The 16,308-nt window shown below is 48.8% G+C and overlaps 8 non-coding genes and 1 pseudogene across 8 annotated transcripts; all 9 read left to right on the forward strand.

Annotated features, from left to right (window-relative positions):
• The first annotated feature begins 676 nt into the window (after positions 1 to 676).
• Positions 677 to 867, forward strand: LOC141274219 (U2 spliceosomal RNA). The gene has a single exon (XR_012322505.1). It is a non-coding gene; the product is annotated as a U2 spliceosomal RNA (small nuclear RNA).
• A 1,115-nt stretch (positions 868 to 1,982) lies between these two features.
• Positions 1,983 to 2,173, forward strand: LOC141274220 (U2 spliceosomal RNA). Its single transcript, XR_012322506.1, has one exon. It is a non-coding gene; the product is annotated as a U2 spliceosomal RNA (small nuclear RNA).
• Positions 2,174 to 3,288: 1,115 nt separating this feature from the next.
• Positions 3,289 to 3,366, forward strand: LOC141151014 (U2 spliceosomal RNA; annotated as a pseudogene).
• A 5,565-nt stretch (positions 3,367 to 8,931) lies between these two features.
• Positions 8,932 to 9,124, forward strand: LOC141150243 (U2 spliceosomal RNA). The gene has a single exon (XR_012246500.1). It is a non-coding gene; the product is annotated as a U2 spliceosomal RNA (small nuclear RNA).
• Positions 9,125 to 10,239: 1,115 nt separating this feature from the next.
• On the forward strand, positions 10,240 to 10,430 carry LOC141274221 (U2 spliceosomal RNA). Its single transcript, XR_012322507.1, has one exon. It is a non-coding gene; the product is annotated as a U2 spliceosomal RNA (small nuclear RNA).
• Positions 10,431 to 11,545: 1,115 nt separating this feature from the next.
• LOC141274222 (U2 spliceosomal RNA) lies at positions 11,546 to 11,736 on the forward strand. Its single transcript, XR_012322508.1, has one exon. It is a non-coding gene; the product is annotated as a U2 spliceosomal RNA (small nuclear RNA).
• Positions 11,737 to 12,848: 1,112 nt separating this feature from the next.
• On the forward strand, positions 12,849 to 13,039 carry LOC141274223 (U2 spliceosomal RNA). Its single transcript, XR_012322509.1, has one exon. It is a non-coding gene; the product is annotated as a U2 spliceosomal RNA (small nuclear RNA).
• Positions 13,040 to 14,154: 1,115 nt separating this feature from the next.
• LOC141274225 (U2 spliceosomal RNA) lies at positions 14,155 to 14,345 on the forward strand. Its single transcript, XR_012322510.1, has one exon. It is a non-coding gene; the product is annotated as a U2 spliceosomal RNA (small nuclear RNA).
• A 1,115-nt stretch (positions 14,346 to 15,460) lies between these two features.
• LOC141149850 (U2 spliceosomal RNA) lies at positions 15,461 to 15,651 on the forward strand. Its single transcript, XR_012246133.1, has one exon. It is a non-coding gene; the product is annotated as a U2 spliceosomal RNA (small nuclear RNA).
• The last annotated feature ends 657 nt before the right edge of the window (positions 15,652 to 16,308 follow it).

Raw genomic sequence — 16,308 nt, forward strand, 5'->3', positions numbered from 1 at the left:
TGCTGCGCTTAAAATTTCTTTTTTGGTTTGCTACAATGCCTTTTCTGAAACGTTGTCTCCTTCTGCTGGAACACTGACTTCTTTCATTTAATGCCTGCAGACTATAAAAGAGAACCCAACCCAAAAAGTTTGGTTGATTAGTCTGTGGCATTCTGTTAAACTGTTGCTTATGGCGGTCTCTGTGAGCTTCTCAGCGACATTCAGCCAGCCAGGTATCCTGCCTGCAGTAGATGGAATGTGGCAATGGAACGCTGGCTGCGGGTGTCATAATAGGCTCTGAGCCTTTATATACCTGTGCACAGCAGCAGCCACCTTCAGTCTGCTGCTGGACAGCCAGCAGCAGCAGCAGCAGGAGAGGTATGTAATCAGGAGCCCTCCTGCTAAGGGTAGACAGCTGCTCGTTCCACCCCACCCCCCGCCTTAATTGGTTCTCCTCCCTTCCAACGGTGTTGAGGCGGGTGGGAACAGCAGGGGGTGAAGGTGCTGTGTTTAAAGAGGTGGAGTTATGCAGATCTAAAACGCGTGGATTGCAGCAGCAGCAAGCCGAAAAGTGCAGGCATGTAAGGGATCTAGAGGTTGACAACATGTCTTCTTAACGGGAGTCCAGGAGCTCATCTCCACAAATGGACTTTTCAGGATCCTTGGGTGGCTCCGTAGTTTGAAACCAATTCTGGTTATCGCTTCTCGGCCTTTTGGCTAAGATCAAGTGTAGTATCTGTTCTTATCAGTTTAATATCTGATACGTCCCCTATCTGGGGACCATATATTAAATGGATTTTTAGAACAGGGAGATGGAAAAAGAGCTTGCTCTGTCCACTCCACGCATTGACCTGGTATTGCAGTATCTCCAGGACCGGTGCACCCCTTCTTTAATGCAGTTTCTAAAATCAGAAAGAATTGAATTCAATGTTTTTTGTTCATTTTGCTTGTTTGTCGGATTTTGGGATGGACTCTTTGGCTTTGCTTTTCTTCTCCTCATTGGATTTTTCATGTTCAAAGTTGCAGAAGCCAGATTACAAGCTCATTTTGGTTCAACTTCAGCAACTGTGCATTGCATTGCCATGTAATGTGATGCAATGCTATCTTTCTAGCTCTCCCTTTTTACTTCCTTTTGGATAAACAGACATATTAGGCAAGCATTTTGGAGCTTTCACCTAAATAACTACAGGTGGTGAGATAAGCTGCACAATATAATTGACCTTTCAGTATATTGTTGCACACACACCATCTATTTAGCAAATGCCCTTGTTATCAACAGCAGCCTTTTAAACTCACCTGAGCTAACAGGTATGTGCGCTGGTTACTCTGCTGCGCTTAAAATTTCTTTTTTGGTTTGCTACAATGCCTTTTCTGAAACGTTGTCTCCGTCTGCTGGAACACTGACTTCTTTCATTTAATGCCTGCAGACTATAAAAGAGAACCCAACCCAAAAAGTTTGGTTGATTAGTCTGTGGCATTCTGTTAAACTGTTGCTTATGGCGGTCTCTGTGAGCTTCTCAGCGACATTCAGCCAGCCAGGTATCCTGCCTGCAGTAGATGGAATGTGGCAATGGAACGCTGGCTGCGCGTGTCATAATAGGCTCTGAGCCTTTATATACCTGTGCACAGCAGCAGCCACCTTCAGTCTGCTGCTGGACAGCCAGCAGCAGCAGCAGCAGGAGAGGTATGTAATCAGGAGCCCTCCTGCTAAGGGTAGACAGCTGCTCGTTCCACCCCACCCCCCGCCTTAATTGGTTCTCCTCCCTTCCAACGGTGTTGAGGCGGGTGGGAACAGCAGGGGGTGAAGGTGCTGTGTTTAAAGAGGTGGAGTTATGCAGATCTAAAACGCGTGGATTGCAGCAGCAGCAAGCCGAAAAGTGCAGGCATGTAAGGGATCTAGAGGTTGACAACATGTCTTCTTAACGGGAGTCCAGGAGCTCATCTCCACAAATGGACTTTTCAGGATCCTTGGGTGGCTCCGTAGTTTGAAACCAATTCTGGTTATCGCTTCTCGGCCTTTTGGCTAAGATCAAGTGTAGTATCTGTTCTTATCAGTTTAATATCTGATACGTCCCCTATCTGGGGACCATATATTAAATGGATTTTTAGAACAGGGAGATGGAAAAAGAGCTTGCTCTGTCCACTCCACGCATTGACCTGGTATTGCAGTATCTCCAGGACCGGTGCACCCCTTCTTTAATGCAGTTTCTAAAATCAGAAAGAATTGAATTCAATGTTTTTTGTTCATTTTGCTTGTTTGTCGGATTTTGGGATGGACTCTTTGGCTTTGCTTTTCTTCTCCTCATTGGATTTTTCATGTTCAAAGTTGCAGAAGCCAGATTACAAGCTCATTTTGGTTCAACTTCAGCAACTGTGCATTGCATTGCCATGTAATGTGATGCAATGCTATCTTTCTAGCTCTCCCTTTTTACTTCCTTTTGGATAAACAGACATATTAGGCAAGCATTTTGGAGCTTTCACCTAAATAACTACAGGTGGTGAGATAAGCTGCACAATATAATTGACCTTTCAGTATATTGTTGCACACACACCATCTATTTAGCAAATGCCCTTGTTATCAACAGCAGCCTTTTAAACTCACCTGAGCTAACAGGTATGTGCGCTGGTTACTCTGCTGCGCTTAAAATTTCTTTTTTGGTTTGCTACAATGCCTTTTCTGAAACGTTGTCTCCTTCTGCTGGAACACTGACTTCTTTCATTTAATGCCTGCAGACTATAAAAGAGAACCCAACCCAAAAAGTTTGGTTGATTAGTCTGTGGCATTCTGTTAAACTGTTGCTTATGGCGGTCTCTGTGAGCTTCTCAGCGACATTCAGCCAGCCAGGTATCCTGCCTGCAGTAGATGGAATGTGGCAATGGAACGCTGGCTGCGCGTGTCATAATAGGCTCTGAGCCTTTATATACCTGTGCACAGCAGCAGCCACCTTCAGTCTGCTGCTGGACAGCCAGCAGCAGCAGCAGCAGGAGAGGTATGTAATCAGGAGCCCTCCTGCTAAGGGTAGACAGCTGCTCGTTCCACCCCACCCCCCGCCTTAATTGGTTCTCCTCCCTTCCAACGGTGTTGAGGCGGGTGGGAACAGCAGGGGGTGAAGGTGCTGTGTTTAAAGAGGTGGAGTTATGCAGATCTAAAACGCGTGGATTGCAGCAGCAGCAAGCCGAAAAGTGCAGGCATGTAAGGGATCTAGAGGTTGACAACATGTCTTCTTAACGGGAGTCCAGGAGCTCATCTCCACAAATGGACTTTTCAGGATCCTTGGGTGGCTCCGTAGTTTGAAACCAATTCTGGTTATCGCTTCTCGGCCTTTTGGCTAAGATCAAGTGTAGTATCTGTTCTTTTAAGAACACAAGAGCTACGATCTACACTTGACGAGAGCGATCGAACTCGGAAGGAGAAGAGCTTCGGAGCCCAGCTGACATCGGAGAACGAAGGAGGATATCGGTGGGAGGAAGAAGCTCTAAAGAATCCAGAAGAAGACGAAGACTCGGAGAAGAATCGGGCTGTCCTGTGGAATCTTCGAGGAAGAAAATCATCGAGACAAAGACCTTTCGGGGAATTTGTCCAGAACACGACGGGAGAAGAATCTGCATAGCTCCACCCATTCCGGGAAGAGTTCCAGATCCAGCTCCAAGAAGTAACTGCAGGAGGAAAGCCATGGCAAGCGCTGCGAGGAAGGCCGAAAAGAAGAGCCTGGAGCTGGGGACAGCCAGGAGGGCCCAGCCAGGAGCCGATTCTGACCCCAAGGACTCTGCCTCCACGACTGGCCAGCAGAAGGGACCCCAGAAGCCCCGCCACGAAGCTCCAGCCCTGGAGCCATGGATGCGGCAGACGGTGGCCCTGAAGCTGAAGGAAGTGGATGGGAGGGTGCCGGACATGTCCTCGGACGTGTTCTGCCAGAAGATGCTGCTGGATCGAGGCTTCTCCAGGTCGGACACCCTCAGCATCCAGACCTTCTTGACGGGGATCTTCTTCGTCACCTTCGCCACTGGGAACACCTGCAGGAGGTTCTGGGAAATTGTAAGCGCAAAAGGACCGGATAATTCTTTCTCTGCCTTTACAGGTAGCTGCCCTATCCAGAGGGATGAAAGGAGGATCACGGTCTCCATGCGCAACCCGCACACCCCAGGCCAAGACATCTGTACCTTCCTGAGACGCTTCTGTTTGGTTGTGAAGGAACCCTCTCACATCCTGAATGGACTCGGCTTCTGGACAGGTAAGTGGTCGGTGACCGTTAGACTTCACAGGGACCTGGCGTACTCAGACGGACTTCGGCACCTGCCCCCGACATTCTCCCTGGGCAACTCCTACGGCCTCATCTATTACCCGGACATGCCGCGGAACTGCAGGAGATGCGGCAAGAACGGCCACGAGATGAAGGACTGCAAGGAGGATGCCTGCAGGATTTGTCGAGTGACGGGACACAGCTCGAAGGACTGCCCGAAGAAGACGTCCTGCAACCTGTGTGGGCTGGCGGCTCATCTGTACAAGGATTGCCCCAGGCGTGAGAGATCCTGGGCATCGGTGGTTGCGACGACCCCAGCTACGGAGGACAAGGCCCCGACGACCAGGCCTGTGAAGGTCAAGGACGCGACGACCAAGGCCCCAGCGGCCAAGGCCGAGACGACCAAGGCCAAAGCGGTCAAGGAGTCGGTGGCCAAAGCCCCAGCGACGGTCCCAGCAGCTCCGAAGCAGAAGAAAAAGTCAAAGGAGGGTAAGAGTTCTGTCACCCCTCTCTCGATCCCTCCCCCTGCCACCCCCGTCCAATCCCCCCCCCACCCCGGCCACCCCTGCTGAGGATTCCACTTCCTCTTCCTCCTTCCCCTACTCCTCAGCAGGTGTCCTTTCCCCTGCCCCGGCAGCCACTCTCCCTCCCCAGACCATGGTAGCGGTGGAATTAACCTTTCCTCCACCCGCCGCTATCTATTCCGAGGAGGATTTTCCCCTTCTTGTCTCCCCAGTTCCAACCCGGGGAAAGAGGAAGGTGGAGGACAGCCCTGCTACTGAATCCTCCAAAAAGAAGATTCTGGATTTCGTAGGCGAAAAGGAGGATACCCTCCCTGAGCCAGAAGAGATGGAGCACATGGTTGAGACCCTGGTGGCCGAGCCAGAAGAGGAGGAACTGGTGGTCGCCGAGATCGAGGCCGCGCTGCTTGACCAGATGGAGGAAGAGGGCCTGCTGGTGATCCCGTCACCAGCAGTCAACACCGACGAGGGACCACCCGACCGGAGTGGTAACTAAGGTGTATTGCCTGCGCTAACTTTTTCTTTTTTCCCTACATGATGGCTAATATTAACTTATTTTCCATTAATGTCAGGAGCATCAAGGACAAGTTCAGACGTCAGACTATTTATGCCTTCCTTACTTCCCAGTTGTGTGATGTTTATATGTTGCAGGAATGTTCCCTTCCCTCCTCTAGGTCCTTCAAACATCTGGCCAGGGAGTGGTCCCACGGTCCATCCTACTGGTCCGGTGGGGGTGACTGCAAGTCTGCGGGGGTCGCAATTCTGATCAGGGGGGGCGCATTCACGCTTGAGTCCGTCCAGGAGCTCATCTGCGGCAGGGCTCTTGTTGTAGATGGCAACTGGGCGGGAGAACCTGTCAGGTTCATCAACGTGTATGCGTCCCCACTGAAGAATGAGCGTTTGGAGCTTTTCCAGACCCTGCGGCTTCAGCTTGCCACCACCAGGACCTTAGTGATGGCCGGGGATTTCAACTGCCCCATCGAGGAGGACGGTCGTAGTTCTGGCACATCTGCCAAGTTGGACATCACGTCCAAGCTGCTCATCGAGATGGTAACCGAGGCCTCTCTTCAGGACGTGGTGGGCTCCATGGGGAGAGGCTCCACGAACTATTCGTGGAGCCGACCCGATGGCTCACTCCGCTCCAGGATTGACTTTGTGTTCACCTCTCGGGCAGTCAGGCAGAGTAGGCACTCGATAGTCTCCTGCTTCTTCTCCGACCACAGAGCCATTCACTTACAAGGTGTCCTCGGCGACGGTTTTCCGTCCGGCCCCGGCTCCTGGAAGCTGAATTGTGCTCTGCTGGCTCAGGATGAAGTCGTGGAGGAGCTGAGAGCAGCCTACGCAATGTGGCAGTCCTACAAGGGTAGCTTCCAAACAGTCTCTGATTGGTGGGAATATGTTAAACTTGAGTTTCGCTGTTTCTTTCAGGCCAAGGGTCGACAACAGGCGTGTGAGAAGAGGAGGGACTTCAGAGGGCTGCAGCGCGAGCTGCGGTCGCTGCAGGACCTTCTTCACTGCGGCTGGGACGTGAGGGAGGAGCTGGAGGAGACCAAGAAGAGCCTGAAAAGGCACTTTGAGGAGGAGTCCAAGCGAATCATCTTCCGTTCCAAAGTGGAGAATCTGGAGAAGGGTGAGAAATGTAACTCATTCTTTTTCAGGAAACTTCATGCCGGTCACACGCCCCTGAACGAGCTGCGAGACGAGAGCGGAAACATGCGACGTGGGAAGGAGGACGTGATGAGGGTCGTCAGCGACTTCTACAGCGAACTCTACTCCCACAAGACTACCGACCCCGACGCTGCTGATAAGTTCCTGTCAGGTATCACTAACCATCTTGATCCTGCAGGCACGGCAGCCTTGGACAAACCTCTGATGGTGGGCGAATTGCTCTCTGCCGCTAAATCCTTTAGGACCGGCAGGACCCCGGGCAGTGATGGTCTTCCAGCGGAGCTCTATGTAGCGCTGGGAGACCTCATCTGTCCGGACCTGTTGGACCTGTACGAGGAGATGGTGGTGGAGGGTAGAATGCCTCCATCTTTGAGGGAAGGAATGGTCACGATCCTGTACAAGCGGAAGGGAGAGAGGTGCGACCTGAGGAATTGGCGTCCCATCACTCTGCTCAACGTGGACTACAAGATCCTGGCCAAGACGATGGCGACACGACTTAAGACGGTCATCGGACGGATCATCCACCCGGACCAGACCTGCGGCATCCCTGGACGTCGCATCGCAGACAGCCTCGCTGTCGTGCGGGACACGGTCGAGTACATCAAGGTCCGCCGCGCACACGCGGCCCTGGTCTCCTTGGATCAGGAGAAGGCCTTCGACCGGGTTTCCCACGAGTTCATGGGCCGAGCTCTGCACCGGTTAGGTTTGGGTAACATGTTTTGTTCGTATGTCCGTCTGATGTATTTTGATATCCACAGCTCGGTGTTGGTGAACGGCTGGAAGACTGACCCCTTCCCTGTCCTCTCTGGGGTCAGACAAGGCTGCCCTCTATCACCTCTTCTTTTTGTTTGTGTTATAGAACTCTTCGCAGAGGCTATCCGGCAGAATGGAGAGATCAGAGGGATCACCGCACCGGGTCCGGGACGACACGAGGTCAAGTGCTCGCTCTACATGGACGACGTCACCGTCTTCTGCGCTGATCGTGGTTCAGTCGACGCCCTCGTCCAGACGTGTGAGAGGTTCGGCCGGGCTTCAGGGGCCAAAGTCAACTGCAGGAAGTCGGAAGCCATGCTCTTCGGGGATTGGCAGCCGGCCTCCTCCGCCCCCTTCCCCTTCAACATTCAACCGGATTTCCTCAAGGTGCTGGGAGTCTGGTTCGGGAAGGAAGGAGCGGCCCTCAAGTCCTGGCAAGAACGCTTGGCCAAGGTGAAGCAACGGATCGGACTCTGGAGCCTCAGACACCTCACTTGTGAGGGTAAGGCACTCATCCTGCGTAATGAGGTCCTGCCCGTCTTGCAGTACACGGCGCAGGCCTGGCCCCCACACGTCACTGTGTGCAGGGCCATTACCAGGACAGTGTTTCACTTTGTCTGGGGATCCAAGATGGACAGAGTCAGGCGGGCCGTCATGTACAAGGAGCCTCGCAAGGGTGGGAAGGGCGTTCCAGATATCCCCACCCTCCTGCGATCCTCTTTTGTGTGTGATTGTGTCCGCCGGACTTTGCAAGTCAAGAATGGCTCCGCGGGCAGGTCCATGTCTCGCTTCTTCCTGCTTCCTCTTTGGAGGCGACTCGGCTGGGACAAGTGGGACAGCTCCTTCCCCTACAACTGGACGACGCCATGGTTCTACGGAGACGTCGTTCGATTTGTGGGGGAGCATCAACTGGAGGGACTCAAGCCCGACTTGTGGAAGCCCAAAACTATCCACAAGCTAATCAGAGCCAAGGATGACGTGGAGAACATCACAGGACTTCACCAGGACACGCTGGAGACTGTGTGGACAAATGTGTCGTCTGACAGGCTGACCAACGGGCACAAGGACTTGTCGTGGATGGCGATTCAGGGCGGACTGCCCGTCCGGTCATTCATGCATGCCCGGAACCTGTGCAAGACCCGGTACTGCCCAAGGTGCCCCTTCGTGGAGGAAACATCTTTGCACACTTTTTGGGACTGCGGATTTGCACAGCGCCTATTGACTGCACTTGAGGACGACCTGAGGAACTCTGTCCCCAGGGCGAGCCTATCGCACCATTCTGTGCTTTACGGACTCTTCCCTGGGGTTCATACCGTCGGAGCCATCCAGGAGGCTTGGCGCCTTATGAACTGCTTCAAGGATGCCGTTTGGGTCGCCAGGAACCGGCTCATCTTGAGGAGGGAGAGGATGTCCATCCAGGACTGCCGCAGGCTGATCCACAGCCTGCTCAGAGACTATTCCATCATGGACGGTCCGGAGGACGAGGACGAGGACTAAACCCCTCCTCCCCCTCTCCCCTTATGTGTCTTGTCTTTCAATAAAGCTTCGGGCCTGTGATTTTCCCCTCCCCATCCCCTTTTTCCCAATCCCCATCCCTTATCACGGTTCGTCGTACTGTATTGATTGACATGCTTTTTCTTTCAGATTGAGTGTTTTGTGTAGCATAGGGGTGTGATGTGTCTAGTTAGTGCGTCGTATCCTCATGCTATGTAAATATGATGTAGAATTCTGTGTGTACTGGGCTGCGGCACTGTACACTGTCTGTTAACTTATTTTTTGTGCTAATAAAAGATATATTCAATCAAAAAATCTGTTCTTATCAGTTTAATATCTGATACGTCCCCTATCTGGGGACCATATATTAAATGGATTTTTAGAACAGGGAGATGGAAAAAGAGCTTGCTCTGTCCACTCCACGCATTGACCTGGTATTGCAGTATCTCCAGGACCGGTGCACCCCTTCTTTAATGCAGTTTCTAAAATCAGAAAGAATTGAATTCAATGTTTTTTGTTCATTTTGCTTGTTTGTCGGATTTTGGGATGGACTCTTTGGCTTTGCTTTTCTTCTCCTCATTGGATTTTTCATGTTCAAAGTTGCAGAAGCCAGATTACAAGCTCATTTTGGTTCAACTTCAGCAACTGTGCATTGCATTGCCATGTAATGTGATGCAATGCTATCTTTCTAGCTCTCCCTTTTTACTTCCTTTTGGATAAACAGACATATTAGGCAAGCATTTTGGAGCTTTCACCTAAATAACTACAGGTGGTGAGATAAGCTGCACAATATAATTGATCTTTCAGTATATTGTTGCACACACACCATCTATTTAGCAAATGCCCTTGTTATCAACAGCAGCCTTTTAAACTCACCTGAGCTAACAGGTATGTGCGCTGGTTACTCTGCTGCGCTTAAAATTTATTTTTTGGTTTGCTACAATGCCTTTTCTGAAACGTTGTCTCCTTCTGCTGGAACACTGACTTCTTTCATTTAATGCCTGCAGACTATAAAAGAGAACCCAACCCAAAAAGTTTGGTTGATTAGTCTGTGGCATTCTGTTAAACTGTTGCTTATGGCGGTCTCTGTGAGCTTCTCAGCGACATTCAGCCAGCCAGGTATCCTGCCTGCAGTAGATGGAATGTGGCAATGGAACGCTGGCTGCGCGTGTCATAATAGGCTCTGAGCCTTTATATACCTGTGCACAGCAGCAGCCACCTTCAGTCTGCTGCTGGACAGCCAGCAGCAGCAGCAGCAGGAGAGGTATGTAATCAGGAGCCCTCCTGCTAAGGGTAGACAGCTGCTCGTTCCACCCCACCCCCCGCCTTAATTGGTTCTCCTCCCTTCCAACGGTGTTGAGGCGGGTGGGAACAGCAGGGGGTGAAGGTGCTGTGTTTAAAGAGGTGGAGTTATGCAGATCTAAAACGCGTGGATTGCAGCAGCAGCAAGCCGAAAAGTGCAGGCATGTAAGGGATCTAGAGGTTGACAACATGTCTTCTTAACGGGAGTCCAGGAGCTCATCTCCACAAATGGACTTTTCAGGATCCTTGGGTGGCTCCGTAGTTTGAAACCAATTCTGGTTATCGCTTCTCGGCCTTTTGGCTAAGATCAAGTGTAGTATCTGTTCTTATCAGTTTAATATCTGATACGTCCCCTATCTGGGGACCATATATTAAATGGATTTTTAGAACAGGGAGATGGAAAAAGAGCTTGCTCTGTCCACTCCACGCATTGACCTGGTATTGCAGTATCTCCAGGACCGGTGCACCCCTTCTTTAATGCAGTTTCTAAAATCAGAAAGAATTGAATTCAATGTTTTTTGTTCATTTTGCTTGTTTGTCGGATTTTGGGATGGACTCTTTGGCTTTGCTTTTCTTCTCCTCATTGGATTTTTCATGTTCAAAGTTGCAGAAGCCAGATTACAAGCTCATTTTGGTTCAACTTCAGCAACTGTGCATTGCATTGCCATGTAATGTGATGCAATGCTATCTTTCTAGCTCTCCCTTTTTACTTCCTTTTGGATAAACAGACATATTAGGCAAGCATTTTGGAGCTTTCACCTAAATAACTACAGGTGGTGAGATAAGCTGCACAATATAATTGACCTTTCAGTATATTGTTGCACACACACCATCTATTTAGCAAATGCCCTTGTTATCAACAGCAGCCTTTTAAACTCACCTGAGCTAACAGGTATGTGCGCTGGTTACTCTGCTGCGCTTAAAATTTCTTTTTTGGTTTGCTACAATGCCTTTTCTGAAACATTGTCTCCTTCTGCTGGAACACTGACTTCTTTCATTTAATGCCTGCAGACTATAAAAGAGAACCCAACCCAAAAAGTTTGGTTGATTAGTCTGTGGCATTCTGTTAAACTGTTGCTTATGGCGGTCTCTGTGAGCTTCTCAGCGACATTCAGCCAGCCAGGTATCCTGCCTGCAGTAGATGGAATGTGGCAATGGAACGCTGGCTGTGCGTGTCATAATAGGCTCTGAGCCTTTATATACCTGTGCACAGCAGCAGCCACCTTCAGTCTGCTGCTGGACAGCCAGCAGCAGCAGCAGCAGGAGAGGTATGTAATCAGGAGCCCTCCTGCTAAGGGTAGACAGCTGCTCGTTCCACCCCACCCCCCGCCTTAATTGGTTCTCCTCCCTTCCAACGGTGTTGAGGCGGGTGGGAACAGCAGGGGGTGAAGGTGCTGTGTTTAAAGAGGTGGAGTTATGCAGATCTAAAACGCGTGGATTGCAGCAGCAGCAAGCCGAAAAGTGCAGGCATGTAAGGGATCTAGAGGTTGACAACATGTCTTCTTAACGGGAGTCCAGGAGCTCATCTGCACAAATGGACTTTTCAGGATCCTTGGGTGGCTCCGTAGTTTGAAACCAATTCTGGTTATCGCTTCTCGGCCTTTTGGCTAAGATCAAGTGTAGTATCTGTTCTTATCAGTTTAATATCTGATACGTCCCCTATCTGGGGACCATATATTAAATGGATTTTTAGAACAGGGAGATGGAAAAAGAGCTTGCTCTGTCCACTCCACGCATTGACCTGGTATTGCAGTATCTCCAGGACCGGTGCACCCCTTCTTTAATGCAGTTTCTAAAATCAGAAAGAATTGAATTCAATGTTTTTTGTTCATTTTGCTTGTTTGTCGGATTTTGGGATGGACTCTTTGGCTTTGCTTTTCTTCTCCTCATTGGATTTTTCATGTTCAAAGTTGCAGAAGCCAGATTACAAGCTCATTTTGGTTCAACTTCAGCAACTGTGCATTGCATTGCCATGTAATGTGATGCAATGCTATCTTTCTAGCTCTCCCTTTTTACTTCCTTTTGGATAAACAGACATATTAGGCAAGCATTTTGGAGCTTTCACCTAAATAACTACAGGTGGTGAGATAAGCTGCACAATATAATTGACCTTTCAGTATATTGTTGCACACACACCATCTATTTAGCAAATGCCCTTGTTATCAACAGCAGCCTTTTAAACTCACCTGAGCTAACAGGTATGTGCGCTGGTTACTCTGCTGCGCTTAAAATTTCTTTTTTGGTTTGCTACAATGCCTTTTCTGAAACGTTGTCTCCTTCTGCTGGAACACTGACTTCTTTCATTTAATGCCTGCAGACTATAAAAGAGAACCCAACCCAAAAAGTTTGGTTGATTAGTCTGTGGCATTCTGTTAAACTGTTCCTTATGGCGGTCTCTGTGAGCTTCTCAGCGACATTCAGCCAGCCAGGTATCCTGCCTGCAGTAGATGGAATGTGGCAATGGAACGCTGGCTGCGCGTGTCATAATAGGCTCTGAGCCTTTATATACCTGTGCACAGCAGCAGCCACCTTCAGTCTGCTGCTGGACAGCCAGCAGCAGCAGCAGGAGAGGTATGTAATCAGGAGCCCTCCTGCTAAGGGTAGACAGCTGCTCGTTCCACCCCACCCCCCGCCTTAATTGGTTCTCCTCCCTTCCAACGGTGTTGAGGCGGGTGGGAACAGCAGGGGGTGAAGGTGCTGTGTTTAAAGAGGTGGAGTTATGCAGATCTAAAACGCGTGGATTGCAGCAGCAGCAAGCCGAAAAGTGCAGGCATGTAAGGGATCTAGAGGTTGACAACATGTCTTCTTAACGGGAGTCCAGGAGCTCATCTCCACAAATGGACTTTTCAGGATCCTTGGGTGGCTCCGTAGTTTGAAACCAATTCTGGTTATCGCTTCTCGGCCTTTTGGCTAAGATCAAGTGTAGTATCTGTTCTTATCAGTTTAATATCTGATACGTCCCCTATCTGGGGACCATATATTAAATGGATTTTTAGAACAGGGAGATGGAAAAAGAGCTTGCTCTGTCCACTCCACGCATTGACCTGGTATTGCAGTATCTCCAGGACCGGTGCACCCCTTCTTTAATGCAGTTTCTAAAATCAGAAAGAATTGAATTCAATGTTTTTTGTTCATTTTGCTTGTTTGTCGGATTTTGGGATGGACTCTTTGGCTTTGCTTTTCTTCTCCTCATTAGATTTTTCATGTTCAAAGTTGCAGAAGCCAGATTACAAGCTCATTTTGGTTCAACTTCAGCAACTGTGCATTGCATTGCCATGTAATGTGATGCAATGCTATCTTTCTAGCTCTCCCTTTTTACTTCCTTTTGGATAAACAGACATATTAGGCAAGCATTTTGGAGCTTTCACCTAAATAACTACAGGTGGTGAGATAAGCTGCACAATATAATTGACCTTTCAGTATATTGTTGCACACACACCATCTATTTAGCAAATGCCCTTGTTATCAACAGCAGCCTTTTAAACTCACCTGAGCTAACAGGTATGTGCGCTGGTTACTCTGCTGCGCTTAAAATTTCTTTTTTGGTTTGCTACAATGCCTTTTCTGAAACGTTGTCTCCTTCTGCTGGAACACTGACTTCTTTCATTTAATGCCTGCAGACTATAAAAGAGAACCCAACCCAAAAAGTTTGGTTGATTAGTCTGTGGCATTCTGTTAAACTGTTGCTTATGGCGGTCTCTGTGAGCTTCTCAGCGACATTCAGCCAGCCAGGTATCCTGCCTGCAGTAGATGGAATGTGGCAATGGAACGCTGGCTGCGCGTGTCATAATAGGCTCTGAGCCTTTATATACCTGTGCACAGCAGCAGCCACCTTCAGTCTGCTGCTGGACAGCCAGCAGCAGCAGCAGCAGGAGAGGTATGTAATCAGGAGCCCTCCTGCTAAGGGTAGACAGCTGCTCGTTCCACCCCACCCCCCGCCTTAATTGGTTCTCCTCCCTTCCAACGGTGTTGAGGCGGGTGGGAACAGCAGGGGGTGAAGGTGCTGTGTTTAAAGAGGTGGAGTTATGCAGATCTAAAACGCGTGGATTGCAGCAGCAGCAAGCCGAAAAGTGCAGGCATGTAAGGGATCTAGAGGTTGACAACATGTCTTCTTAACGGGAGTCCAGGAGCTCATCTCCACAAATGGACTTTTCAGGATCCTTGGGTGGCTCCGTAGTTTGAAACCAATTCTGGTTATCGCTTCTCGGCCTTTTGGCTAAGATCAAGTGTAGTATCTGTTCTTATCAGTTTAATATCTGATACGTCCCCTATCTGGGGACCATATATTAAATGGATTTTTAGAACAGGGAGATGGAAAAAGAGCTTGCTCTGTCCACTCCACGCATTGACCTGGTATTGCAGTATCTCCAGGACCGGTGCACCCCTTCTTTAATGCAGTTTCTAAAATCAGAAAGAATTGAATTCAATGTTTTTTGTTCATTTTGCTTGTTTGTCGGATTTTGGGATGGACTCTTTGGCTTTGCTTTTCTTCTCCTCATTGGATTTTTCATGTTCAAAGTTGCAGAAGCCAGATTACAAGCTCATTTTGGTTCAACTTCAGCAACTGTGCATTGCATTGCCATGTAATGTGATGCAATGCTATCTTTCTAGCTCTCCCTTTTTACTTCCTTTTGGATAAACAGACATATTAGGCAAGCATTTTGGAGCTTTCACCTAAATAACTACAGGTGGTGAGATAAGCTGCACAATATAATTGACCTTTCAGTATATTGTTGCACACACACCATCTATTTAGCAAATGCCCTTGTTATCAACAGCAGCCTTTTAAACTCACCTGAGCTAACAGGTATGTGCGCTGGTTACTCTGCTGCGCTTAAAATTTCTTTTTTGGTTTGCTACAATGCCTTTTCTGAAACGTTGTCTCCTTCTGCTGGAACACTGACTTCTTTCATTTAATGCCTGCAGACTATAAAAGAGAACCCAACCCAAAAAGTTTGGTTGATTAGTCTGTGGCATTCTGTTAAACTGTTGCTTATGGCGGTCTCTGTGAGCTTCTCAGCGACATTCAGCCAGCCAGGTATCCTGCCTGCAGTAGATGGAATGTGGCAATGGAACGCTGGCTGCGCGTGTCATAATAGGCTCTGAGCCTTTATATACCTGTGCACAGCAGCAGCCACCTTCAGTCTGCTGCTGGACAGCCAGCAGCAGCAGCAGCAGGAGAGGTATGTAATCAGGAGCCCTCCTGCTAAGGGTAGACAGCTGCTCGTTCCACCCCACCCCCCGCCTTAATTGGTTCTCCTCCCTTCCAACGGTGTTGAGGCGGGTGGGAACAGCAGGGGGTGAAGGTGCTGTGTTTAAAGAGGTGGAGTTATGCAGATCTAAAACGCGTGGATTGCAGCAGCAGCAAGCCGAAAAGTGCAGGCATGTAAGGGATCTAGAGGTTGACAACATGTCTTCTTAACGGGAGTCCAGGAGCTCATCTCCACAAATGGACTTTTCAGGATCCTTGGGTGGCTCCGTAGTTTGAAACCAATTCTGGTTATCGCTTCTCGGCCTTTTGGCTAAGATCAAGTGTAGTATCTGTTCTTATCAGTTTAATATCTGATACGTCCCCTATCTGGGGACCATATATTAAATGGATTTTTAGAACAGGGAGATGGAAAAAGCGCTTGCTCTGTCCACTCCACGCATTGACCTGGTATTGCAGTATCTCCAGGACCGGTGCACCCCTTCTTTAATGCAGTTTCTAAAATCAGAAAGAATTGAATTCAATGTTTTTTGTTCATTTTGCTTGTTTGTCGGATTTTGGGATGGACTCTTTGGCTTTGCTTTTCTTCTCCTCATTGGATTTTTCATGTTCAAAGTTGCAGAAGCCAGATTACAAGCTCATTTTGGTTCAACTTCAGCAACTGTGCATTGCATTGCCATGTAATGTGATGCAATGCTATCTTTCTAGCTCTCCCTTTTTACTTCCTTTTGGATAAACAGACATATTAGGCAAGCATTTTGGAGCTTTCACCTAAATAACTACAGGTGGTGAGATAAGCTGCACAATATAATTGACCTTTCAGTATATTGTTGCACACACACCATCTATTTAGCAAATGCCCTTGTTATCAACAGCAGCCTTTTAAACTCACCTGAGCTAACAGGTATGTGCGCCGGTTACTCTGCTGCGCTTAAAATTTCTTTTTTGGTTTGCTACAATGCCTTTTCTGAAACGTTGTCTCCTTCTGCTGGAACACTGACTTCTTTCATTTAATGCCTGCAGACTATAAAAGAGAACCCAACCCAAAAAGTTTGGTTGATTAGTCTGTGGCATTCTGTTAAACTGTTGCTTATGGCGGTCTCTGTGAGCTTCTCAGCGACATTCAGCCAGCCAGGTATCC

The sequence above is a fragment of the Phyllobates terribilis genome, unplaced genomic scaffold, assembly GCF_046119375.1.
Source record: "Phyllobates terribilis strain yellow unplaced genomic scaffold, ASM4611937v1 Scaffold_5__5_contigs__length_657084704, whole genome shotgun sequence".
Taxonomy (NCBI): domain Eukaryota; kingdom Metazoa; phylum Chordata; class Amphibia; order Anura; family Dendrobatidae; genus Phyllobates; species Phyllobates terribilis.